The 27,019-nt window shown below is 38.1% G+C and overlaps 1 protein-coding gene and 1 long non-coding RNA gene across 23 annotated transcripts in view; one reads left to right on the forward strand and one right to left on the reverse strand.

Annotated features, from left to right (window-relative positions):
• SGMS2 (sphingomyelin synthase 2) overlaps window positions 1–27,019 on the forward strand; it is a 130,414-nt gene that overhangs the window by 74,545 nt on the left and 28,850 nt on the right. For 8 of the 22 annotated variants that reach the window (XM_025465838.2, XM_049105029.1, XM_025465839.3 and 5 more), the window contains 2 exons: window positions 2,345–2,454; window positions 26,660–26,750. The gene's annotated coding sequence lies outside the window, so the exon portion shown is untranslated. The remainder of the gene's footprint in view (window positions 1–2,344; window positions 2,455–26,659; window positions 26,751–27,019) is intronic. The other 14 variants (XM_025465834.1, XM_049105028.1, XM_025465842.3 and 11 more) reach the window with 3 other exon arrangements.
• Window positions 1–27,019, reverse strand: part of LOC112671619 (uncharacterized) — a 42,134-nt gene that overhangs the window by 10,037 nt on the left and 5,078 nt on the right. The gene's annotated exons all lie outside the window — the stretch shown is intronic.

Below are 27,019 nucleotides of genomic sequence, written 5' to 3' on the forward strand. Positions count from 1 at the left end.
TCTCCTGATGCTGGAGAATTTGTCTTACAAATCTGGAGCTGTCTCCTCCTCAGCTCTTATCAGAAGCATGGCTGAAGGAAATGAAAATACAGGAAAAATTTCTGGTGCAGTTGTATCCCTGAAATGAGCCAGACAATCATAGTTGCTTATTTGTATCATATTGCCTTGGCTTCCTACCAAAGAAACTCTAGAGAGTTATGCTTTGGAATCTATTGAGGGACGCGCTGAAAAACCAGCCTATGACATCGCAAGATGGACCACCTGGTCTGAGCTGTTGCTTATGGCCCGCCTCCTGTGCACAGACTTGCTGCGAGCGTATTTCTAGAGCTAAGTGTCAAGAAAAGCTTTTTTCCCCTGGGGAACAAAACATAGTTCCCCACTCTTCTTTCTCCCAACATGTAGGGATATGGAGATACCTGTCTCTCGCTAAGTTTAGAAAATCTTGTTTCTTCTTTTGCTTTACCTTGTATAAAGTAAGTGAGCTAAATATGCAGCCAGCTCAGTGCCAGTTTTTGTCACATTGTAAGCCTTAGGACATTCTATTACCCCTTGTCTTTCTCTGTTTTTGTTATTTAACAGTAGTGCACAATATGCCAGGTGCTGTTACTGAACTCTTTGTACATATTAATCTCTTCAATCCCCTTCAAGAGCCCACAGAGTTAGTACTATTGTTATCCTCATATCTAGATGAAGAGACTGAGGCACAGAGAAGTTGGGTATCTTGGCTGAAGTCACACAATGCTGAGAGTGAAGTTCGGTTTCAGAGCCCTTGTTCATAAACCACCCCCACATCCCAGCTATGCTGCCTTAGCAGTGCAGTGATTCCCTAACCAGAGCAGGCGGGACAATTTTATTTTGTAAGTTATATCATTTACATGAAGTTATGCAGGGTACATATATTTCAAATTAAAATCAATCATGAACTTCTGTGATAATTTTTTTAATGGGTCTTTTCTTAACATGACACACAAGGATGTGTGCATAGAGCTTTTGGAGTAGTTAGGATGAATTTACATTCTACCATCCCCCCCTTTCCCATTCTTCTTTTTGACGAGGGGACACATTCTAAGTTTGACTAGAAAGGTACCATGTTAGCTATTGAAAAAAAAAAAATCTGTCAACTGGGGCACCTGGAGGGCTCAGGTGGTTAAGCATCTGCCCTCGGCTCAGGTTATGATTCCGGAGTCCTGGGATCAAGTCCTACATCAGGCTCCCTGCTCAGTGGGGAGTATGCTTCTCCTTCTCCCTCTGCCCCTTCCTCCCCGAGCTCATGCTCTCTCTTTCTCACTTGCTCTCTCTCAAATAATTAAAATCTTTTTTTAAAAAAATATATAAGCTGAATATATTATTATACTATCATTAATAGCAAGTTATAAATAGTTAAAGTCTGAAAAAATCCATTAAAAAATTACAGCAGCTGTATGTATTTCAAAGAGAATCCTCCAGCATTGTCTTAGGAACCAACAGAGTGTACACCTCCTAGCAGCATGGGGATCCTCTGTGCTACGTGTGGGCAGTCCCTCCACCTGGCCTGCAAAGCTCTCAGCACCCCAGCCTCTCTCCTCTGCTTAGCTTCTCTGCTCCTCTGATCAGAGTGCTTTTAGCAGTGCCTGCCTTTCCATTCTTCAAACCTGCCTGGTTCATTCCTGCCTCAGGACTTTTGAACTAGCTGCCCCTTTGGCCTGCGATGTTCTTCTTCCCTGGTTTCCCACCCCGACCCCCCATATCCCCTACTATTATTGTCCTAAATAGCATCCCCTCAGCATCCCTGACCACTTGCGCTACATGAGCCACATCAGCCTTGCTCTGATTCTGATTGACCTCTCTGGGTGGCATTTCTCACAGTCTTCATGTTTATCTGCCTGTTTGTTTCCGCATTAGAATGTGAGCATCGGGGCAGCCCGGGTGGTGCAGTTGTTTAGTGCCGCCTGCAGCTCAGGGTGTGATCCTGGAGACCCGGGATCAAGTCCCACATCAGGCTACTTGCATGGAGCCTGCTTCTCCCTTTGCCTGTGTCTCTGCCTCTGTCTCTCTGTGTGTATCTCTCATGAATAAATAAATAAAATATTTAAAAAAAAATAGAATGTGAGCATCATGAGGGAGGGGGATCTGTTCCACCTCTGAACGGGGTCTGGTGCATATTAAGTAAATGGCAGTGGCATGAATGGCTGAGTTGCTTTTCTTCTCTCCAAATGCCGGTACCTGGTAGAGTCAGTGTTTTCCTGGTGACTCCTCCAGGAGGACAGTATTAGCTCTTCATTTCACCTCTATCCCCAGAAAACCAACAAAACATAACAACAAAACATCTTTCTTATTGAACCTCTTGCTTTTTTTCATTTTTTAGAGCTGTCATCCTCTGCCCCATCTGACTTCACAGAAAAGATCTGCTTCAAGACGGGGTGTCAACTGCTACGAGAACCAAGGTGGGGTTCGGCAAGCTGCCATCTGCAAACAGTAGGTTCACTGCTTCCTGGTGCTAGGTCATAAGCATGATTTGCATCAGCTAACTGGTTACCTACCAGTTGTCCTGCAACTTCTCTGCTATCTTCCCTTTCCAGTTAAGACATTCAATTAATCTTTTAACTGAGAATTTCCTTAGGTGAGTCTTAGATTTCATGTTGATCCAGGTGAGTGGATGTTTCCTCACTCATTGGATTGTTGCCTTAAATGACTAAGAACTAGAAGTGATACCAAAACCTCCTAACCTCTTCACATTACTGCCAAAAGGCAGTCCTGGGAACTGCCTCACCCAGGCATTAAGAAAAGTTGGTGGCACTACAAATCTTCAAAGAAACATCTGTCCGCTATGCACCTCTTTGGCCACATTACTGAAATGGTTACTAGCAAAGTTATTTGGTTTTTAGTTATTTAAACCAAGGTTAAAAGGTTGTGGTAGTTAAACCCATTCCATGCCCACTGAGGAGGAAGTTTTCTCTTTTAGGATTGATATTGTGCAATTCATTTCACTGCCTAGACTAGTTTGAATTTAATTTGAAGGATAATTTTATTCTTAAATAAAAAGAGATGTTACTTTTTTTTTAAGATTTATTCATTTATTTTGGAAGGTGAGGGAGTAACAGAGGGAAAGAGAAACTTAAGCAGACTCTGTGCTGAGTGTGGAGCTCCATACGGAACTCTGTCTCATGATTCTGAGATCATGACCTGAGCCAAAACCAAGGGTCTGAGGCTTAACCAACCTCACCACCCAGGCACCCCAGCAGTTACATTTTTAATGTAAAATATTTTTTCTTCTATACAGCTTATGGGCACCTTATGAAAGTGTGGTGTTTGCCTAAAAAGACTTCAGCCCTAAGATGGACTCCAGGGTCTTGTAATCCCAAGTTAATTAAAAATGATTTTTTATGAATATTTAAGAGTCATTGTTCAGCACAACATTCTATAGACTTGTTTGTCTTCTATAAAATTCAAAATAATTCTAGGAATGTTGCTAGGATTAAAATGCCTATATAGAGCCGATACTAGGAATGACAACAATTTCTGAATATTTGACCCCCATGATATCTCCCTCTTTGTCTGGTAGTGTCTGTTCCATTGAAACTGGATGAAGAAAAGAACTCATTTATTCAACAAATACTTACTGAGCAATTTCTTCGTGCCAGGCGCTCTGTTCAGTGTTGTGAATAAGGCAGTGAACAAAACAAAATCCTTGCTTTCAGAAATGGAGCTTTTAAGAAGCTCCCAAATTTCCTCAGCAGATGAATGGGGAAAGGGAGGCATAGAGAACTTTATTCACTGCCAGGTGTCCGGGGGAAACCCCCTTCAAGATGACAGGCAGACAGGATGAAAAGGAAAGAGTGGAAATCCGATCTGGAAAGTAAGATAAAGCAATCTTCCACTCTAGTGTAACCGCTGCAGAAATACAGAAGCCTATTAAAATGAAACACACATGCAAAAAGGTAGCAAGTTGATATAACCTAGACTTAGTAAAGTAACAAGCATCACTTTTCAAGCATGTCATTCAGGTTCACAGATACTGCCCAAATTCTGCCTCCACACCACCCTCTCCCGGCCTCTGTTATCAATGTCTGATGCATCCTTCCAAGTTTCTCTGTATGCAATTTATATTCATATTTGCTCTTTTCATAAAGTAGAATATAGTGAACTATACTTCTGTACAATGTATGTTTTTCTCCTAACGTATGTAGGAGGGTTTAACAAATCAGTGCTAAGAGAGCTTCCTCATTCTTTTTTTTTTTTTTCCCCTCAACAGTTACAGAGTAGTCCATTGTATGGATGTACCACAATTTAAATAGTGACCTATTGATGGATATTTGGGTTGTAGCCAGTCCTTTGCTCTTAAACAATGCTGCAATAAATAACTCTGTATATATGTTATTCTGCATGTACACAAATTATATGTGTATAAATTTGCAGAGTAGAATGGCAGGTCATAACATGTATGTATACTTTTGGTAAGATATCTTGTCAAATTGCCTCCCAGAGGGAGTTTTTCTTACTTGCATCTCGCTGGAAACTTGTGAGGGTAGCTGTTATCTGGATCTGAATTTTATCACCAATCTGGTAGGCTAAGTGGTTCTGAGAGTAGTTTCAATTTAGGAACACTATTTGTTCAGAATTTTCAGTGGTATTTTATAAAAGACAATGTTCAGAAAAGTAAATAGGACTAGAATTCGGGGGGTTTTTTTTGTTTTTTTGTTTTTTGTTTTGTTTTGTTTTGTACAACAGGCCATCTTAAACCTTCTATTATGTGATTGAAGACCATGGTTGCTGCCCACATTAAAAATGCTACATGTTAAATACTGATATATAGGATAAGAGTGCTTCTCAGGCTCATGATGTACCTAGGTGACCTGCTAAAAGTAAGACCTTTCTTCTATAATTTGGCTTTATATTGCTAATTGAAATAGGACAGCATACACATATGAGTTAACAAAGCAGGCCTGAGACTGCTCTCCTTAGACAGGCCTGCTTGCAACCTTGGGTCTTGGCTGGCATCTGGGAACTTAGATTTGAGGGGAGTTCCCACCATTCACTTGTTGGCATGGCTTGCTGTGCCTAAACTGTGCAAGCAAGAAGGTTTCTGTTGAATACCTGCTTGCATTCCAGGAGTATGGAATTTGAGTACATGCCCAACAGCAGGTTTCTGTGTGACCAGCCCCAAAGAATCTTTAGACGCTGAGTCACTAATGTGCTTCCCTGGTAGACAGTATTTCACAGGTGCTGTCACAACTCAATGCTGGGAAATGAAGCACAACTTATGTGATTTCCGTGGGAGAAGACCTTTGGAAGCTTGTTCCTGATCGCCTCTCAAATTTATCCCATGTGCCTTTTGCTTTGCTGATTTTGTATCCTCTTGCTGTAACCAATTATAGCCATGAGTAGGACTATAGGCAGGGTCCTACGAGTCCTCCTAGTGAATCATTGAACCGGGAGTGGCCTTGGACCCTGATTCAATTAGCTTTGCAAAGATTTTAATATTCTAACTCAACAAGTATTAGTGGTAAGTGACATATTTTTAGAATGCAGTTAATTAACCTTTTGGCATTATATTTTGACTTGTAGTCTGTGTTCTGTTGTAAAATATATAATTCCTCAGATTTCTGGACAGTGATTTAGCGTTTACATCTAACAAATAGAGGTGGCAAGAAGGCTGCTGGATAGTGGAGGGCTTTATGTTTAATCGTGAATCCACAACTGGTTCTTTGGTCCTCTCAATGTCTCTATTTAGGCTCAAATGCTTTTTGAGCCTATAATCTGAGTATTAGATAAGCGGATTTACTAAAATTCCTTTAGACTCATGGCCATAAAAGTTTAGTTAGGCAGTCTGATTTTATCTATGCCCTGATTCTGAAGCTTACCTGCAAATAGTCCTAGGAACTTCACTTAGGACAGCAGATCTTTGTCGAAATGGGACATAAGACCCCACTATTGAAATAAAGCTTATTTTTAAATCAATGTATTATGTTAGCATCCCATTTTAAATGTTTAAGTATTCAAATGGAAAACTGGATTAAATGTTAAACACAAAGATTTGTGTAAGCTACTTTCTCTAAAGAAATCAGATGGCTTCTAAAGAAAAGTGTTTATATGGTTTAAAAATATAAAATGTAGTCTAAAGCAATGGTTCTTAATGCTTGCAGTTGGTTGACTGGCATATTTGTGATGATAATGACTAAGATTGAATAACATTATGGCAGCTGCTGTTCTTACTGGTTCATATATAGAGTCTCACTCATTTATATAGCAACCTTATGAAGTAACTACTGTTCAGTCCATTTTGAGATGTAGGGGGTTTCAGGACTTGCCCAAAGTTAAGTATTGGGTAGAACTTGATAGAGTGAATTTGAATCCTCTGTGTTCACCGGCTGAATGCTTTAACCACTCTGTTTTCCTGGGTCACATAGTAACATCTCCGTGGTGCTACACATCATAGGTTACATAAAGAACCTTGTACATTTACCCTTGGGTATAGGGATGACATGATCATTTTCTGCTGAGTGTAAGAAATGCTCATCTCCTTGGTTTCTAAGTGTCTGGAGTCTTCAGTGGAATCCTTACAAAATACAAAACTGAGCATGTCACTCCCTGATCCCATTATCTTGGGGGCAAAATCCAAATATAATAAAAAGGTAGGTTCTTTAAGAGCCTACCTTTCTCCATTTCAGCCAAGCTGACTTTCCTTCTGTTCCCATACATACAAACCACATTCTCCTTTGTTGCTTAAAACCTATGCACATACTATTTCTCTGGCTTAAATAACCCCACCCCATCCCACCTCCTACCTTGCCTGACTCCTCTTCACTTTTCAGATAGGACTTGAGGGGCCCTTTCTTCTAGAAAGTTTCACCTGACCTTCCCGAACTAAGGGGTATACCTTTACAGTGTGTTTCTAGAATCTTGATTTTTAACTCTCCAAACGTTTATCTCCCTGTGTTATAGTTACTTTTTTCCCAAACTAAATCCCAAGCTCTGGGGGGACAGGGACAAGGTTTGTCTTGGTTCACCTGACCACAACAAATGTTCTTCCTTTAAGATTTTATTTATTTATTTATTTATGAGAGACACAGAGAGGCAGAGACATAGGCTCTCCTGTGGGGAGCCCTATGTGGGAACTCAATCCCAGGACTCCAGGATCATTCCCTGAGTCAAAAGGCAGGCTCTCAACTGCTGAACCACCCAGGCACCCTGAATGTTCTTCTTTTGTGACTGAAACTTGCATGAAGCAGATGGTCAGCAACAAATTCATGAACTTAAATCCTGAGCTTTCTGCTGGCAGTTTCATTCCCAAGAATAACTATTTTGGGAATCCTAGGAACAGAGCCTACTATCCTCAGTTATATCCACAAGCCCAAATATGTTATAGTTATCAACTATGAACCCTAAATTGGGAGAACCTACTTCAGGCATGGTTAGGGACTTAATACTTTGGAGAGGAATTCACCCCCATATTGCTTGCCAATAGTAATTGTAACCATTTAGCCAATTCTAGATAACGAGAGCAACTTTTTCTTAAGTCTGCTATGAAATTTGTCTGGCAGACTTCAAGAAGTTTTTAGACATGGAAAGATTTTTTTCCCTAAAATATGCCCTTCAAAAAAATGTTGAAGAAAATAAAGTTTTAACATATGTTTAAGATAAAAATCTTTGGTAAGTACACTTACATACCCCTTTTATAGCTGTCAAGAACAAAGTAAAATTTATATCATGTATTAGACTTTTTAAAAAGGTTTTATTTATTTGAGAGAGAAGAGAGCACAGTGGGAGAGGGAGAAACAGACTCCCTGCTAAGCAGAGAGCCCAACGCAGGGTTCAAGTCTAGGACCCTGAGATCACAACCTGAGTTGAAGACAGATGCTTACCCGACTGAGCCACTCAGGTGCCCCCACATATTAGACTCAATAGTCTTACAGAAAACATGCATACTGGAACCCCTCTATTAGGATGAATATTATATCATGCAGGGAAGAAAAAGACAACTTCCTAAACTACATTTGTATCCTTCAGTCCATAAGCATTAAATAAATTTAGGATTCAGGACTTCCCCACCAAGATTATGGGTACCATTTAGGTACATTCTTGGGTTTTACTTCCTGTGTCTAGAGCAGGCATGGCTGAAAAGAAGAACAAAAAACCCACTATTGGTATGTGTATATGTGTGTGGCTGTTTCAAAACCACTTTTCTTCCTTTGAATATTTAAAAAATAGTTATCACTAGGAAAAATGGTGGATCCATAAAATATCAGGGGAATCAAAATGACTGTTGGAGAGTTTGGTTTCTGGACTGATGTAGGCATGCATGCTAACTTAAATTGGAAGACAAAGATCAGCGAGGTGATCTCAAGCCCATTGTGACATCTCTATTCATGTTGGTATTTGAAAGTAAATCCCTTCAATTCTGAAGCTACTTATATCTGATCATCAATTCTTTTAGGTAAAAAGACAGGTATGTTTATAAGTGAAAAAGGTTTTCTGGCCTAGAATGTTCTGCGCCAAATGCATCAACCCTGTTTGTTTGAAAAAAATTGTTAAGCATGAGATGAAAATAAGTGACTCATTGCTGTTTAGTAATATGTTATATTAACGGAATTCATGAACTAATTCTCAGAGGGCTGGAAGGTAACTTCCATGACAGCCTATAATTTCAATTCACTTTTATATGTAAGAATCTTCTAATTACTTTTGTCTTATTAAAGTTTTTCTACAGAACTCCACAGGGAAAATAATGTAGCCTGTATTTCAGCTATAAGGGATTTACTGATGCTATGCACAGCATACTATATTTTTAATTTTCTGACTTGGAAAGAACTGAAGGAGCCTCTACTAACAGTGACATGTGAAAGAACAGTGTCGAGGTTAAGCATGAAATCAGCACTATAGGGCTTGGAGGAGGTCGTGCTAAATAAATATCTGCCTTGTGTCTGAGTGTACCTGTGTCTGAGTCACCTTCCTCCTGCCAAACACAAACAAGTTACTAGGCAACAGGAATGATTCAGACGCTCTGAACACTTCACCACAGTGACATGTCTATCCACAATATTTCCAGGAAATGTCCCTCTTATAAGTCACTGGGGAGTGGGATAATCATTCATGCAGGCACTGAAGGCATCAGATGACCCAGGGCGAGTAGCTGGGTGTTAGGAGGTGGGACTAATATTTGAAAGGAAGTCACCTCACAGGGCAAACAGATGGTTACCTGCATGGTAACTGGGGAGGAAGGGTGGAAGAAGGAAAGACGAACTCTCTCCCCAGAAGGATTCATGAGGAAGGAAATCCATTTCTCTTTGGGAAAAAATAGCACATTCGTAATTGTAAAAATAGGCCAAGATCTCAGAGAATCACAGCATAGCATGGTGGCTAAGAGCATGAACTTTAGAGCTAGATTGCCTGGGTTCATAGCCTCTGCCCATTCACTAGTATTCTAAATTTCACTTCCTCATGCCTCAGATGGAGGTGACGGTGGTGCCTACCCCACAGAGTGGTTGTGCATATTAACATACTAATATTTGGGGAGCACCAATGTCTGTTATCATAAGCTCTGCAGAGTGTTACCATGCCTCCTGCCCTCCAGACAACTCCCTAAGTGGTAGGAGCAGAATGGGGAGGGAATGAAGGAGAAAACCGAAAGAGGGGAACTCTAAGAATTCATTTATTCTTTTATCACTTTGAGAACTGCAGTTAATAGAAATTATAATTATAGCATCCTTAAGAAATTATAATTATAGCATCCTTAAGAAACAATTACTATGTACTTTGTAAGTTATTTATATGTTCAAAAACTACATTAGAATTATGCAGAGGGAGAGGGATATAATCAGAGGTTGCTTGTGGGCTTCTGAGGCATCTATAATGTTCTGAAGCAACATACGAGTTTTTGCTTTACTATTTCTTACACCTTATGCTAGATTGCCCTTCTTATGTAAGATACATTATAATAAAGAATGTAGTCACGCTAAGTAAAGCATCTCAAGTCAGGTGAAACTTTTGGGCTTTGTAGCACACTGGAAATCCTAATTATGCAGCTACATTATTGACTCACTCCTTTAGAAAAGAAAAGACACCTGAGGTTCTTGGGAGAGGGGTAAGATAGATCTGGTGTCTTTGAGTGTGCGAGCTGACATGTTCATTCACAGCCACTCTAGTGCCCTAGAAGCCAGGCACTTGGCTGGTGGCCAGCAACATTGACACAAGTCAGATGTGGGCTGCCCTTGCACCTTGCACCCCAGCAGAGGAGGTAACCCACGTAGGCTACCACCACCTGCATATCCTCCTGAGCTGAGCTGTACCAAAGAAATGGAAAAAGCTTAGGTAAGGGGAGGAAGCCATGGGATTAATTCCAACTTGATCTTTTAAGAGGCCTAACTTCCCCTGAATTTATTTCTTGAAGGAAAACAGAGTGTTACTGCCCTTTGGGCTAATGGAACAGCCGTTCCTGGACTATGTTCGATGTTCTGTAGTGATTCAGCAGTGCTATGAGAAGAGTTGTAAGATGAGGAACCTTAACTTCTTCCTGAACTTGTAGAGAGTCTCCCTCTGGTTTTGTCAGGTGGGAGTGTTTCCCAAGGAAGGAGCTGCTATAAAATCAACAGGAAGAAAGGGGTTAGGGGAGTGGCTCTCCAGGTTATCTCAAAAGCTAACAACATTAGTTCATGTAAAGTTATTTAGAAAAATAAATAAGATAAGATCATTTAGAAACTCAGGTTAGTGACACGACCTAAGTAACTGATACCATTTTATTCAGCAGCTATAAAGATGTATTACCAAAATAATAGCCTAGTGCCTAAGATTAACTTATGGATCTCTATAAAAAGTAAGAGAAAAGCTCATTTAACTCTAAAATTTTCTGACTTTTCTTGAAACCACAGTAGTGCTCACTGAATTTAGTATTGAGGGTAGGATCCTTGTTTTATATGCAGTCTCGTACCTTGAAAAACTTTGAGTGTAAAATGTTGATTTGGGGATTCATAAAGAACCTAGAGTCTTTCTATTAATTTAGGTTTTCAATGTTTTATCAGAAATCTTTGTTACTTGATGGAAAACTGTATTAATCATTCCTAGATTACTGAACATATATAACTTATTTTCAAAAACAGAAGAAGCCATAAATAATACTTAAATAGTTCAAATAAACTTTGATGGAGTTCACTTAACTCCATTTATTCTAAAAATTTGAGGGAGGAATTTGTTATTTTACAAAGCTTTAATACTTGATCCTCTGCTTTTCCAAAGTTACTTATCTGGGTGTGTGCACATGCGCACACATGTGTGTTTCTATGTCTGTATATGAATGTATGAATGTTGGGGTGTGTGTGTGTGTGTGTGATGTCTGAGGTTAAAAGTGGAATAGTCTGCTACCCAGAAAAAAAAAAATAAAATCTAGGATTGCTAATCCATTACCAGAGAAGTCTAATCTTTTTTGGTATTTTAAGTTGTGTACTATTAAACATTAATGCTAATAGAATATGGATAGTTATGCTCTTTAAATCAAATTATACAATTTCAAGTTACTTAGGTATTTTTACTTCTCAATTTTAAATATTTTAGAAAAGCCCTTTTTTAAACACTACTTTAAATATAGTTTATACTAACTTGTATAACATTTCTTAATTTTGGATCTGTATCTGTATAATGGTCAATTAGTATAATAAAACATAATGCTTGATTCTCTTGTATCTTTTGGTATTGGCCTCTGAACTTGCCCAATAGTTTTTTTGTTGTTTACCTTGCATCTAAATTAACCATTACTTGTTGTATGTGATGTGAGCTTTCATTTCAACCTTATAAAATTATGTTCTTCAGTTTTAATGTCTTATTTATTCTTTAATTAAACTGAGATTAGCAACTCTTTGTTAAGATCTTATTTAACTGGCTTCAGTCCTGGCACGGAAAAGGTTCAGCCTCAGCCCTCCCCTGCTCCCCAATAGTCTTCTTACTCCATTTAGACCAGCTAAATAGTGAATGGAACCTAGTGATGTTTGTGTGCTTGTTTGTTTCTTCCTTCCTTCCTTTCTTTTTTTTTAAAATGAATCATTTTCTGCTTTTTTTTTTCTTTTAAGATTTCTTATTTACTTGAGAGAGAGAGCGAGCTCAAGCTGGGGAGCAGCAGAGGGAGAAGCAGCCTCCCCACTAGGGAACCTGATGCGGTGTTCCATCCCAGGACTCTGGGATCATGATCTGAGCTGAAGGCAGATGCTTAACCAACTGAGCCACCCAGGCGCCCCTGGATATTTCTTCCATGAATTTATTTCCCTGTTCATGTGGCATATTTTGACAAATGTGATTTCTGACCATAAGAAACAAAGATATAAGATAAACCATATTTTTTATTGTAATATGCCAATGGCCAATTATTTGACATAGTCCCTTACTTGAGAATGTGAGAGGTAGGCAGAAGGAACTGAGGACCAAAGAGATTGCTTCACTTCTTATCAAGTGGTGGTTTTAGGGTTTTAAGATACTACCATGTAGGGGATCCCTGGGTGGCTCAGCGGTTAAGCGCCTGCCTTCGGCCCAGGGCAGTCCGGGGATCGAGTCCCATGTTGGGCTCCCTGTGTGGAGCCTGCTTCTCCCTCTGCCTGTGTCTCTGTCTCTCTCTCTCTCTCTCTCTCTCTCTCTCTCTCTCTCTCTCCCCCTCTGTATCTCATGAATAAATAAATAAAATCTTAAAAAAAAAAAAAAAAAGATACTACTATGTAGATTCAACCTGTATTTAGTTTGCCTCTGAAATTATCAAGGATATGTAGGGGCTGTGGTTGCTGAGTAAACTTTTGTCATTCGTTATCTTAATAAACCCCCATGGACCTGTTACCCATAAATTATCTACACCAAACTAAATTAAAATACCAGACATTTTTATGTCTTTGACAGAATGAATTTCTTACCCATAGGACCAATCTCATGGTGGTGTTCTGACCTCTAAGGAGAAATACCTAGAGTAGTGATGGTTAATTCATTCTTTAGCAGTAAGTTACCTTACCCTACTTTATGTGAGAAATAGGATTGATTTTTTCTTTTTTGCCTTTTTTAGATGTCTTTGTTGAGATTACTATGCATCTTTACTTTCTTTTTATAGGATATATTTTTTAAATATGGCAAAAGGTCTTAGAAATAAAATAATGAGTTTGTATTAAATGAAACTGAAACCCAGGGTTCATACATTATGTACCCAGGGGTTAGTCATGGCTTATTTGTGGCCAAATGCAGAGATAAGGATTCTGGTCTGTTCTGATCCAGGGCCTCAGCATGTCACCATCACATTACTTTATAAACTTTTTAGCCATGGAACGCAGATTTCAGATGAGATTTCAGGTAACCCCTCCAAAGCAGAAAGAAAAGCAAAGCTCCTTTTGTTAGAGATGGGGGCATGGAGACATGTCTACATAGACTCCCGGAGATTCTGCACTGGAATGTACTTCTTCTCAGTATAGTTCACAACACAGATAAAATGTGTGGCCGGCCCCTTTCTCATTCCCAGCCATGTCCTTATTAGCACAACAAAGTAACCCTGGTCTGGTTCTACTTTTCCGGAGCATTTCTGTGCCCTATATCTGAAAGAGAATATAAATGGAAAAGTTGGGGGATGCCTGGGTGGCTCAGTGGTTGAGCATCTGCCTTCGGCTCAGGGTGAGTCCTGGAGTCCTGGGATCGAGTCCCACATTGGGCTCCCAGCATGGAGCCTGCTTCTCCCTCTGCCTCTGTCTCTCCCTGCCTCTCCCCATGTGTGTCTCTCATGAATGAATAAATAAAATCTTTAAAAAAAAAAAAAAAAAAGGGAAAAGTTGGGGGAGGTGAGTTGATCCAGTCTGGGAGTCATAACAGTAAAGTTAACGTCACGTCTTCCCTGTTGACTCTGGAACATTCTCACTCTGTGTCAAGAGGAAGCAGCACAGCAGATCTGCCTATGAGAGTCCACTGATCTTGAGGTTGACTCCTTGGATTAAGTGGGAGTGTGCTGTCACATTTCCTTTAATTTGCTGCAAGAATTCATCCTGAAGCCATGTGCTCATTTGCAGATGTTTTCTTTCCTCAAAAAGTGGTAAAGTGACCTATGGAATTAGAACCACCAAAGTACCAAATGCTAAGTATCCACTAAGTGCTTAGTAGCTGGTGACTTTGGGCAATTCACTTCACTTTACTGTGTTTGCTTATAAAATATGGGTAGTAATAATATCTATCTCATAGTTGTGATGAAGATTACATAATATAAGTAAAGCATTTGGAATAGTGTTTGGCTGATAGTAAATACTATTATGAATGTTAGCTGCAGCTCTTATTCTTAAATGTAGGTCATATAAATTTTAATCATTAATAGGATACCGATTCAAAAAATTTTAAACACTTAAATATTCCAACCTAGTGTTAGCTAAAATATGAATTAACTAATTTTATTGGCAGAGAGAATCAAGCCTAATAGTGGTAAATCCCAGCTAGCTAGCTTTGCATGATCGTAATGTTGATAACATTGTTTAAAGTGTATATTTGTAAAACTTTCCCCCCCAAAAAAGCTTTCTTAAAATAATACAAAGCCAAAAACATAGTACAAATTGGATTGTTAAGGCCCTAGAGAAATGTTCACTTTTACCTAATCATTATGTATGATCTTATTTTCATAGGTAAGAAAAGCTGCACCAAGTGGTCAAACAACATTTCCTAGAAAACTCCTTAACCATTGATACTTAAATACAGTTTTCTGCTTGCACTTTGGTGAAAATCTCTGCAGAGAAAGTCTGTTTACTTAGGCAATTATCTGCTGAAGAACAGGAATGTCCCTGATAAGTGCATTTTTGTTTTTAGGAGTTGGTGCCACTTTCAGAATAAAGTGGAGCCGTTTTCAGCTCCTGTAACAGTCAGGATTCCAGAGCCTTTTCTTTAGAGTTAAGGTCTTCTTTACCTACTAGCACCTTTGTCTCTGTCTTTATTACACCCAGATATTTGCTAAATAAATAATTCACATTTGAAAAGCTTTATGGTTATTACATATAATGTTTAAATAAAATGCTGTGGGTTTTCTTATCATTGACAAACTTTGAACTAAAATCTGATGTTTCTATAGAACACCATTTATGATGAGTTTGCATAATAATTGTGCATGAACACATAAGTCAAAAGGCCTATGTGAAGAATAGTAGCCAAACTGTGGAAATATTAGACCCAAAGAACCACAGGGGAAAGGTTAATTGCTAAACAAGCCAGAAGTTATAAATTGGCATTTGTTTTTAAATGGGGACTTGGGGAGAGGAGAGATGGCTTTGTAACCTCACTGGGCCAGGGTGTTGTATTTGACAGTTCATTTCTGAGTCCAGGAATTATAGCAAGAAAGGTTTCTTGGAGGAAATGCCATCAAAGCTCTGAGACATGGCACAGGAGAGGCAGGTAGGTAAGCAAGAGGGTAGAGGTGAAAAGGAGGTTTAGGCTACTAAAAAAAAAACAAAACAAAACAAAAAAAAAAACTATATAAAGGCCTGATAAGAGAGGATATGGTGTGTGAAGGGAACAGAAGGTAAGTAAATGTCACTTAGAAGCACAAGATTTAAGGAAAGGAAAAAAAAAATCTCAAAAGCTGAGCCTGTAAAGGAAGGCAGAGGCCAGATTATAAAGGTCCTTGTGAGCAATGTCAAATGTCAGAAGACACACCCTCTGAGAAGCAGTCTGGGGAAAAAAAATGTAGATTACAGGAGAAAGGTCACCTGACTGGGTATTTGTTATTATGGAAATTATGTTAATCTTGTTTAGCCCTGGGAATGGCAGTAAACTGTTTTGTTTTAAAGAGAACCTTTATCTTAAAAGAGGCAGACTGAAGTTTGTACGGATGAGATGAAGAGATATCTGGGATTGCTTCAAAAAAATCCAGGGTTGGGGGATGGTGAAAAAGATTTCCTGTGACATTTGTTGTAACTGATAAGGTTCCCTACACTGTTCTCTCCACTTTCAGTAGAACATGTTTGAAATGTTCTGTTGTACTTTTTTTTTTTTTTTTTTTAAGTCAAAATAAGCAATGGATTTTGGCCATAGATAGCCATTTAAGGGCTTTCAAGAAACCAGTAAAACAGGAAGTGGACCGGGAACGAAACCAGAGAGGGAGGGAGGGCTGCACCAAATAGCCAGTGCTGGTGAATCCTTCCCCTGCAGGGATGGTGGTGCCTCACTTTCTCTTGGGCAAGATTGTTTGTGACTTCTTAGTGAACTTCTTAGTGAACCGTTGTCTCAATATTTTCACTTCGTGCTCTGATAGTACAAAATACTAGCGGTGCCCCATATTTCTAGCACTATATCAGCCTGCTTTGTATTTGAAACATGATTTTTTATGTATCTTTTTGGTGGATGGATATAATCCATTTACAGTTTATTGTGGCTATTGGTATCCCGCCCTTTGTAAGTCAGGATATTCATGACCTGAACTAAGCTGGAGAGAGCAGACCTAAGTAGATGGGTGGAGAATTAAAACGGATAGGACCTGGAGTGATTGTCAGTGAGCAGAGGAGGGAGTTGGAAGCTGAGATAATAACTAAGAATTTATTTATCCGGTGAACCCCTTGGATGGAATTCACTCTTTTCTTTCAGATGCTCCTCATCAACCCATAATCCTTTTTGACATTCTTAAAATGTACCTCTGAAGTATAGATACATATTAACCAGAATGTGATTTTTGGTCTTACTCAGTTTAAGCTTTGGAAATGGGCTCCTAATCTCCTAATATTGCTGCAGATTATGCTACAACGGGAGGTGTTAAAAGCAAAAACAACATAAAACAAACCAAAGTGGGGGGATCCCTGGGTGGCTCAGCGGTTTAGTGCCTGCCTCTTCAGCCCCTGGGCCTGATCCTGGAGACCCGGAATCGAGTCCCGCGTCAGGCTCCCTGAATGGAGCCTGCTTCTCCTTCTGCCTGTGTCTCTGCCTCTTTCTCTCTCTCTCTCTCCTTGTGTCTCTCATGAATAAATAAATAAAATCTTAAAAAAAAAAAAAGTGGGAAAAAGATTTTTTCCAGCCTGTTACTTTGTTTTTTTTTCAGCCTGTTACTTTGTTTCAATTTTTTAATATAGGTTTTTGATAACATAAGTTTATTTAAAAAAAAACAGTTTCAAAAAATTATTTATAGTCAAATACTTTTGTGAGGGCTCATCAATGAAAATTAGATTTAATGGAAATAAGATTAAGTTTGGAATTACATCTTTCAGCTTCCTGATGCTAATTGAGCATTGAGTTTATAGTGTTTCCTGGCTACTTTGTGGCATCATGTTCAGGTTTAGAGACAGTGCTTTTAATCATCCTGTGCTTTTCTAAATCTGCTTCACTCTGTAGAAAATAATTCTGACCATAGTTTACTCCCAAGGACAGACCAGTGCTAAACTGAATAGGATAACTACTTCACTGATTTTCTATCCACTACCAATATGTGAAGCTTGGCATTTTTAGTCTAAAAATATTTAAATTCCAGTTTTGTTAACATACAGTGTAATATTAGTTTCAGGTGTACAGTATAGTGATTCAGCACTTCCAAACAACACCCAGGAGAGCTTGGCATTTTTAAAGACTATTTAAATTTTTTTTTTTTATTTTTAAAAACGTTTTCAGTTTTCATCTATTTATCTAGACTTTTAAAAGTCCTGTTACGTATGTTTTAATATACATCTATTTCTATATATATCTCTCTCTAGTCTTTTTTCCTCCCATTTTATGTTCATTATTCAAATTTTCTTTTCAGTTTTACTTCTTTCAGGTATATGGTTTTATTAAACTTCAAATGTTATTTCAGGCTCTAATCTAATTTATGAAAGTTGTTTTCATTGTTCTTTGGTCTTTTTTAAGTCACTTCTGGTTGGAAAGATGCGGGGGCGGGAGGGGCAGTTACTTAACCAAAAAATCCCTTGAGAATAGGAGCCAGTTTTCTCTTCTGCTACCTTCCTTAGCATTTCCGAGCCAAATTCTGCACAGAACGGAAGACCAGAAATAATTCTGTCTTCTATGTTGGCCGTCCATGTATTTGCCTTACCTTCCAGGCTTTCAGCAGTGAGTATAGCAGTTACTATGTATTTAACCTTGGAGTATTGCTTGAGTTTGGTCACTTGGTTGTCATTAACCTTGGGGTACAGTTTTTGAAATTTTCTATATCCATAGTTTCTATTCTACCTATTAGGATTCAATGATGAAATTCCTGCGTTGAAAGTCTAATTGAATTCTAAATCCTTGTTAGCTATTTGCTACCTTCAACCTTTTTGTTCCCACATAATGCCTTTGTTTTTATTCTTCCTATGATTATAATATTGTGTCTTTAACCTTTTCTTAAAAGTCTCATGTGGGTTAAACATCTTAGAAGATAGCACTGGTGTGATCAATTAAAAGTCCATTATAATGATTATAATTAGAATATTAAACATGCATTATTTTTGGTCTATTAAAAATGTAAAAAATCTCAAAGGCAAAAATCCATTATTTATTGGAGCATTTCCAGTGGAATTTCTTTTTTAAAGTTTTTAAAAGTTGTATTTGTACAGATTTCTAGAAGCTATTTACATTAATTGGGTCTCAGCAGGTTGGAACATAGATGTTCTTGATATACCTTTGACTTGATGATACAGTGATTTTTTTTTTTTCTGATGAAGAGTATTCAATGTGAAATGTTTAAATAGACTGTTATCTCATAAGCCTAGAGATCTAGTTTGAATAATCCTCCTGTTACTCTTGCCCCATCCTGTTTTATTTTTCTTCATAATAACTTTAATCATTTTATTATTGTTGTTTTACATAGTTAGCCGAATGGAACCTCTGTGAGGGAAGTGACATTTTTTAAACTGTGGTATCCCTGCAGTATTTCCTAGAATAAACATTAAATACCCTTGAATGAATAATTGTCTTTGTCTTTTTAGCAGTAAAATCAAAACATGCTCTTATTTTTTCAATACAAAAAAAGTAGAAAGTAAATGTTCCATGTAGTATCACCTTTCCAGTAAGTATGTAATTTGTTTACATACACAGCATAGTTTTTCCCCCACAGCAAAGAATCATGCTATATATGTAACACCATTTTGCAATTTTTTCACCTAACATGGTATGATGGTACAGTAGTATTTCATTGTACAACTAAAATGTGTTTATAATGTAACTAGTCCCATCTTGATGGACAGTCTTACAAGTCTGGAATCACATCTGTATTTTCAAAAACTAAACTTCCAAAAACTAAAGGCCCTCTCATCCTGTCTGTTCCTCCTCCCCTCCTCCTCTTTGCCTATGCTCCCTCCCCTCCTCCCCTCTAACCCTTGGTGCCTAAATACTTCTTGAACTGACCAAAGCTCTTTATAGTCTTTATTTACCTAAAGTGGTGTGAATATTTTCATATGTCTGATTCAGATGTATCAATGTTTGAGTATCTAATGTTTCCCAGATCCAGCAAGGGGGTAGTGGTGAGCTGTGGGACCTAAAATATGCTATACCTGTATACAGGTTTTCTGAAAGTCAAAACTCTGAATTTCAAAATGCATCTATTGCCCAAAAATTCTGATGAGTAGATTTGGAAAACAATCTTTTCACGCGTGTGCAGGTATCTTTAGACAAGTTCCTAGAAGTAATTCCAAAGTGTGTAATATATAGCTTTTGGAATTAGGGGGAAAAAGCACTAATGTAAATTTTTTTAAAAAGAAAATATAGGATTAGAATTTTATAGTACTTGGGATTGTTAGTAATACTTACAGATTTTTGCAAACTGGCTTAAATGACTGTTTCCAATCATTCAATTTAAAAAAAAAAAAACTTTTTAAAAAGATTTATTTATTTTAGTGGGGGGAGAGGGTCAGAGGGAAAAGGAGAGAGAAATCCAAGCAGACTCTGCATGGAGCCTGTCCCTGGACTCAGTCTTACACCCTTGAGATCAGATCTGAGCCAAAACCAACTTTGCACCACTTGGACACGCCTAATCATTCTTTCAATTTTTAAAAATAAGTTTTATATATGGAATACATGCTGTTTTGAAGACCATAATTTATTTAACCGATCAGGCATTTTCAGGTTATTTCTGAAGTTTTATTATCATAAAGAATAGAGGCTAAAAACTATGAACTAATGATGAGTACAATAAAGCAAAAATCCACCAACTGTCAGGAAAAAAGGGTATTAAAATGCTCAAGTACACAAGCTTATAAAATATCCACAGTGTGCAAAAATTACCAATATTTGAAAAGAGGGCTTGGGGATTTGCATTTTTGACTGAATTGTCTCCTCTGTCAAATCTGGTTTGGCCTGATTTCTCTGCTTTTGGCCCCTGGTTTTATTCAGGTGAAATTATACCGAATCAATGACTGGTTTTGTTTTGTGAAATATTGAGTGACCTCCATTATGTGGAAATTTATAAAACAGCCCTCACCCCTTTATTGCAAATAAACCTTGCAGAAGATAACCACACTGCAATATAATTAAGTCTTTTTTTGAAAGACTATATATATAGTCTTTCAAAATTAGTCTTTTTTTGAAAGACTAATTTAATTGTATGTGTATGTCAAGTTAGGGCTGTAACACTTCATAACTTCATAACCCCTTTATTGCAAATAAACCTTGCAGAAGATAACCACACTGCAATATAATTAAGTCTTTTTTTGAAAGACTAATTTAATTGTATGTGTATGTCAAGTTAGGGCTGTAACACTTCATAACTGTTAGTTTACCAGACTTTCCCTAGCAGCAGCAATAATGCAGACAGGTCTAAAAACACATTTTAGACATATATTTTTTATTACACCTAATTGAGGCTGAGGGAAGATAGGAAATCAAGAGATTTCAGTTGATAAGTGTTTCCCTGAAAGCAGTAATAACAAGTAGGCATAGTTTTGGATACTTTTAGCTATAAAATAATACGTTTATAATGAAAATATTTTTAAATGTGGACTGTACACAAATGTAGGAGGGAAAAAAATCTCATACTCCTACCACTTACAACCATTCTTAATACTTGTGTTCTGACTTTTCTATAAGTGCGTTCTTTACATACTTAAAATTGTACAAAACAAGATACAAATTCTCCTTTTTTTAAAAGGTTTCCTTTATTTATTTGACAGAGAAGGAGTGGGGTAAGGGGCAGAGGAAGAAGCAGACTTCCTACTGAGCAGGGAACCCTATGCAGGACTCCATCCTGGACTCCTGGATCATGACCTGAGCCAAAGACAGATGCTTAACCCACTGAGCCACTCAGGCGCCCCACATTCTCTTTTAACTCTGTCAATACTATTATAGTTAAAATAGCCATCAGCTTTTTTTTTTTTTCCATCAGCTTTCTTGATTATAAGAATGATTAATGTGGAAAATTAGAAAATACAACATAGAGTAAGGACAAAATTAAAATCATCTTAAATTCATCAAGCAGTGTTAATATTTAGTATATTTTCAGATTTTTTTCTCTATGTAATATACATCTTTATATTGCTGAAATTATACTATATTTACTCATTAAAATCATAAGCATAATCTTCATAAACTGAAAATAATTTTTCAAATACGAGTGAACACTTTTATTTCAGAAAATTTAAAGAAAATAAGAAAGTACAGAAGAAAATAAAAAAGATTGGTAAATCCCACCAATAGCATTACATCTGATATTCTTTTGGTTTATTGACTTGGTTTTTAAAAATTCATACATTTACATTTTTATCAAAATAATATGGTGCTTTAAAAAAAAAAAGATGTATTTATTTTAGAGAGAGTGAGGGTGGTGAGGCAGGGGCAGAGGGAGATAATCTCAAGCAGACTCCCTGTTGAGTACAAAGCTTATTGCAGGACTCCATCTCGTGACCCCCTGAGATCATGACCTGAGCCAGACTAAGAGTCAGAGGCTTAACAGACTTAGCCACCCAGGCACCCTAGGTGCTGTTTTTTAAACAATAAATGGAATGTATTTCATGGATGCTTCAAAATGTGTACTGCAGACATTTAGATGTATTTAATGTATTATATATATTTTAATGTACTTCACAGATGCTTCTAAATGTCTCCTGTAGACATTTAGATTGTTGTTTCACTGAATATATTTTTGGATACTGTTTTTTCTATATTCTTTAAGACTTGTTCTAAAATAAATTCTCAGTAGTAGTTACTATGTCAAGAGGTTTAGGCATTTGTAAAGTTCTTGACATGTTTAAAAAGAGACAGAATTTAAAAACAATTATACCAATTTTTGATCCTAAACTTGCAATTTGTTGCAGGTTTTTTGTTTGTTTGTTTGTTTTTGTTTTGTTTTGTTTTGAGAGAGAGTGAGCACGTGTGAAAGCTAGGGCAGGGAGGTGTGCAAGGGAGAGGAATAGAGAGAATCCAAGCAGGCTCCATGCTCACCACACCGCAGAACCCCAGATGGGGCTCGATTTCACCCTGAGATCATGACATGAGGCCAAAATCAAGAGTTGGATGCCTAACTGACTGAGCCACACAGGCACCCCTCATTGCAGTTTTTATGCTCCTTTTCAATTGCATGTTAAATTATAATTTAATGGTCTTTGTTTCAAGATAACTTTCTAGTGTTCTTCTTATCCAGGGGTGACAACAGGGTAGAGGTTGGTGTGTTAATCTGTCAATGAGACATTCTGTAGGAAGTTTTTGTTTCAGTAACTGGGAGATATTTAATCACAGGAACTCTTTTGCCTATGATATGTCAGAGGGGTAGGGGAAATCAGCTTCAAATAGTAAGTAAGGAAAGGGGTTCTGGCTATGAGACAGGCCCTGACAATTTTATCCCTTCCTTATGTTTCCTTTCCTGCCCACTTTCCACTTGCCCTGTGGATAGCCAACGTAAAAATTCCTCTCTGTTCCCTCTGTCTCTTCCCATGCCCTCCCAATTCCATTTGAGGGGGGGCTTTCCTAGTTAGGGTCCTGAAATCACCTGGCTTGGACATAAAGAATATGAGAATGAAACACTGACTTAATGTACAAAGAAAGCAGAGAGCCAAGGCCCCACATGAAAGCCTGGATTAAAGAATAGTAACTATATTATTTATATAGAAGCTATTCATATTTATGTTATATTTGTTTACATATCATAGTTTCTGCTCAATGAGTATCTGACATTTTCATATGCTAAGTTTTAATTATGGTTATGTTTATATTGCTATGGTAGAAATGTGCCAGTGTGGGTAGTCCCCAGATTTCCAATACTGTGTTGCTAAGTCACAGAGCCTACCCCCTGTCCCTACTGGTTTGGCTTCCCATCCAAATACTTCCCATCCAAGTACTCCAGGCTCTCCTGCCTTTGATACCAAGGATTGATGCTCCCCTCCTGTGCCTCTTTGCACTCCTCAAGGTATAAACTGCCCTTACAGAGAACAGAGCTTACTTTGGGCCCCTACAAGCCATCTAAGTGTAGCTCTGATGTCTATACTTTTCCATATTTTTTTTTTTCTCTTTTAAGGCTTCATTGTAAGAACTCTTACTCTTTTTCTGCTTCCTCTTTTCTCTTCCAAAACTCTTCCCTCTTTCTCTAATTATCTCCTGGAGGGACAGCTTAGGTATATTGGAACTAAATGTCTCATGTTATGGTATACCTAAAAGAAATACAAAATAAGAGCTGTGTATCCTGTTCTAGATTTTTGCTGAAGGGAAACAGGCCAGTGGCTAAGGATCATTATGTAACCAATGGTGTATATACATCCACTCTTGTGATCCTTATTGTACCAGCAGTCCCTAGGCTTTGTGGTGAAGTGGTCAAGCTCCATACAGGGGGTCTTTAGTCAAATAGACAAATAAAAGTCTTGAGTGAGCTGTCTCCTGTCTTGAGAGAGAAATGTATCCAAATGTTTTAATGCTCAGAGATTCCTGGATCATTTGCTCTTGCTGAAGACATTGGGATTTAGTCTTAAAGAATCTCATTTTCTATAGCAAACCATGACCATGTCTGTTGGCAATCATTTTGAGTATTCAGATACTTAAGCATTAATATTTACTAAGACGATATTTAAACATGATGGTATATAAACTAGATTTATTTCCTCCAAATGAAAATTTTTAATTTTTTAAAAAGATTTTTATTTATTTATTCATGAGAGAAACACAGAGGCAGAAACATAGACAGAGGGAGAAGCAGGCTTCCCACAGGGAGCCTGATGTGGGACTTGATCCCAGTATCCCAGGATCACACCCTGAGCCAAAGGCAGACATTCAATCACTGAGCCACCCAGGTGCTCCTGAAAATTTTTTTTAATATGCCAACTTTCTCGTAATAATTATAGAAATGTATGCTTTGTGATGGTTTCTTTTTAAGTCATTAGGATAAATGAAAATTCAGTAGGCAAATATTTTATAGATATATTTCAGATACCAATATAACACTGAAATTGTTGCATTCCTTGAAAGTGTTAAAATGGCATTGGTAGGGGATCCCTGGGTGGCTCAGCGATTTAGCGCCTGCCTTCGGCCCAGGGCGTGATCCTAGAGTCCTGGGATTGAGTCCCGCATCCGGCTACCTGCATGGAGCCTGTTTCTCCCTCTGCCTATGTCTCTGCCTCTCTCTGTGTGTCTCTCATGAATAAATAAATCTTTTTTAAAAATAAAATAAAATGGCATTGTTAGACTCAGGATTTTAATCTTTTAAATTACTTTTTGCTGCCTTTCCCCCAGCGTATGCTAATGCTTGTATTGGATCAAGTTTGAAAATCTGGGTCTCTTTGGAGACCCAAAATTAGGAAACATAAATCATCATTATCAGGTTTTTTGCAAAAACAAAATCCTAGATTAGAAGCATTGGTCAAATAAGAGCTTTTGAGAAACAAATAATGTATTTAAAATACAACATGGCAGCTTAAATTCTGAGAAACTAGAGCCAAATATAGTGACCTTAATGGCTTTGGAGAAAGTATTGCTTTTTATAGCCTCATACCATTTGAAAGCAGTGGCTTGTTCGGCCAGTCATGCAAAAGAACATTTTTGTGGTTGGCATCAGAAAATGAGAAATGTAGGCTTTATACAGACCTTTCTGGGTCTTCCATGGTCTCTTTTTTCCTATTTTTTTCCTTGCCTTATAGTGAAAACCATGCTCTGCCTTAAGGAACCAGGTGGGCTGGAGCACAGGACTTCAAAACACAGAGAAATACCTCGCCTTCATGCTCCCCAAGCACCTTTACCCTCTACCCAGTCCTGTATAACACCACACCCAAATCCCAACAAGCAAATGGGGCAAACCTCCTGAAGGTACAGATTCTAGGTGCTTCCTTCTCCTTAATCTTGGAGTGTTTTAATTGTTGCTACAAGGAAGTGCTCCCCCTAAAAATCTCTTGGATTGTATTAAGCTGTTCCATGAACGTGGTTGTTGCCACAGCACTAAGCAGAAATACAATAACCATTATATATATATATATATATATATATATATATATATATATATATATATATAAAGATTTTATTTATTTATTCATGAGAGACACTTGGAGAGAGGCAGAGACATAGGCAGAGGGAGAAGCAGGCTCCATGCAGGGAGCCCCATATGGGACTCGGGACTCAATCCTGGGACTCCAGGATGACGCCCTAGGGCAAAGGCAAGCCCTAAACCACTGAGCCACCCAGGCGTCCCTAACCATTATATTTTAAATATATATTAAAATGTCTAATTGCAGACTTTAGACCTCTTACAAGGAAATTGTATCGGAGTGTGTCTGGGTGTCATTCCTACAACAGCACTGGGGATTGAGTAAACTTCCTGTTCTTTGGCATCTGCCCTCTGCTGTAACCACAGTATGTCTTAACTGCCAGCGCCTGGTTAAATGCTTCTCCTAAAGCCTCACCTTTGCCTCCACACTACTGCAAGATCTTTTAACTCCCTTGCGGAGTTCTTGCTTTCAGGTGATTTCACTCACATCTCAAAGTGGTAGTAGCCCGGTAAACAGCAAGCCGGTAAACAGCAAGCTGGTAAATAGCAAGCAGAGTTTCAAGATGTCATTTTTAAATACCCATTTAAATAGGCTATGAAATTGTATAAAATATCTCCACAGTTTGGTCACCACATGGTGGAGGGAGAAATCAGTAAGTGTATTTCTAAGTAATCTGAAGGACGTGAAATAAAGGAGCTTTATTATAGTAGAGAATTATGAAATTATCCTTTAGGAACTATTCTTTTTTTCCTTCTCTCATTTTTTATCATGGTTTTCCAGTAATAATGATATGCATCCAAATCTAGAAACATTTTTGTTTTTGTTGAGGAAATACACCGTTAACTTGACTCTGATCTACTTACTCCAAAGGAGGTCTTCTAATATCATTCAGAATATGTTGTGTGGTTTGGAGACTGTGTGAAACTGTTCGACCCAGCTTCTGCTTTTCTTTTAGACCAGCCACTGCTCTTAGGAGAAACCATAGACTCTAATATTAGGCTTAACTATATTAAAAATGGAGTTTTTTACAGTTTCTGGAAAAGTCCTCATTGCAATAGGTAATCTGTGTTCCTATTCCAAAGTAGTAAATATAAAAACCCAAAGGAACCCATTTCTGTGTATATAAATCTTTGGGTATATAAGGAAGAATAGGAATGTAGAAACAGATCATTATCACTGCTGTTTAGTTAGGCTGTAGACTTAACCTTTCTGCTAAACACCCTGGGTGTTTATGCTGAACAAGTGCTCGTGGCTTTTGTTTGACCATAAAACACGGAGGAGGTAGTGCCAGTCATGGGGGAAAGGGGCAGTGGGCATGCTTCTAGTGACCAAACATCTATTCTCTAATACAGTTCAAGTTCTCAAGAGTACACATGTCTGTTTAAACCAGAGGAGCCTTCTTTTGCTCATGTGCTGAAGTAGACAAGCATCATTGGCACAAAGGTAAGATTTCAACCAGCTAATTTTCTGAGGCCATGGGTCTATCACACTTCACTTCCAGTGACTTTAGAAAAGAGGAATGGGAAGAGAAAATTCTAGCCTACTTCTACTGAAGGCTGAAAACAGCAGATAAAGGAAGAAGACAACACCAGGAGTACCCTGTATCACCCCACCCTCTGGAAACTCTCTGAGCTTTCCTAGGTGTCCAAAGTGGAGGTCAGGAGAAGGGTTTAAGGCAAACACAAGGCAGCCTTTGGGGAAAGTGCTTGATG

The sequence above is a fragment of the Canis lupus genome, chromosome 32 (genome assembly GCF_003254725.2).
Source record: "Canis lupus dingo isolate Sandy chromosome 32, ASM325472v2, whole genome shotgun sequence".
Taxonomy (NCBI): Eukaryota; Metazoa; Chordata; class Mammalia; order Carnivora; family Canidae; genus Canis; species Canis lupus.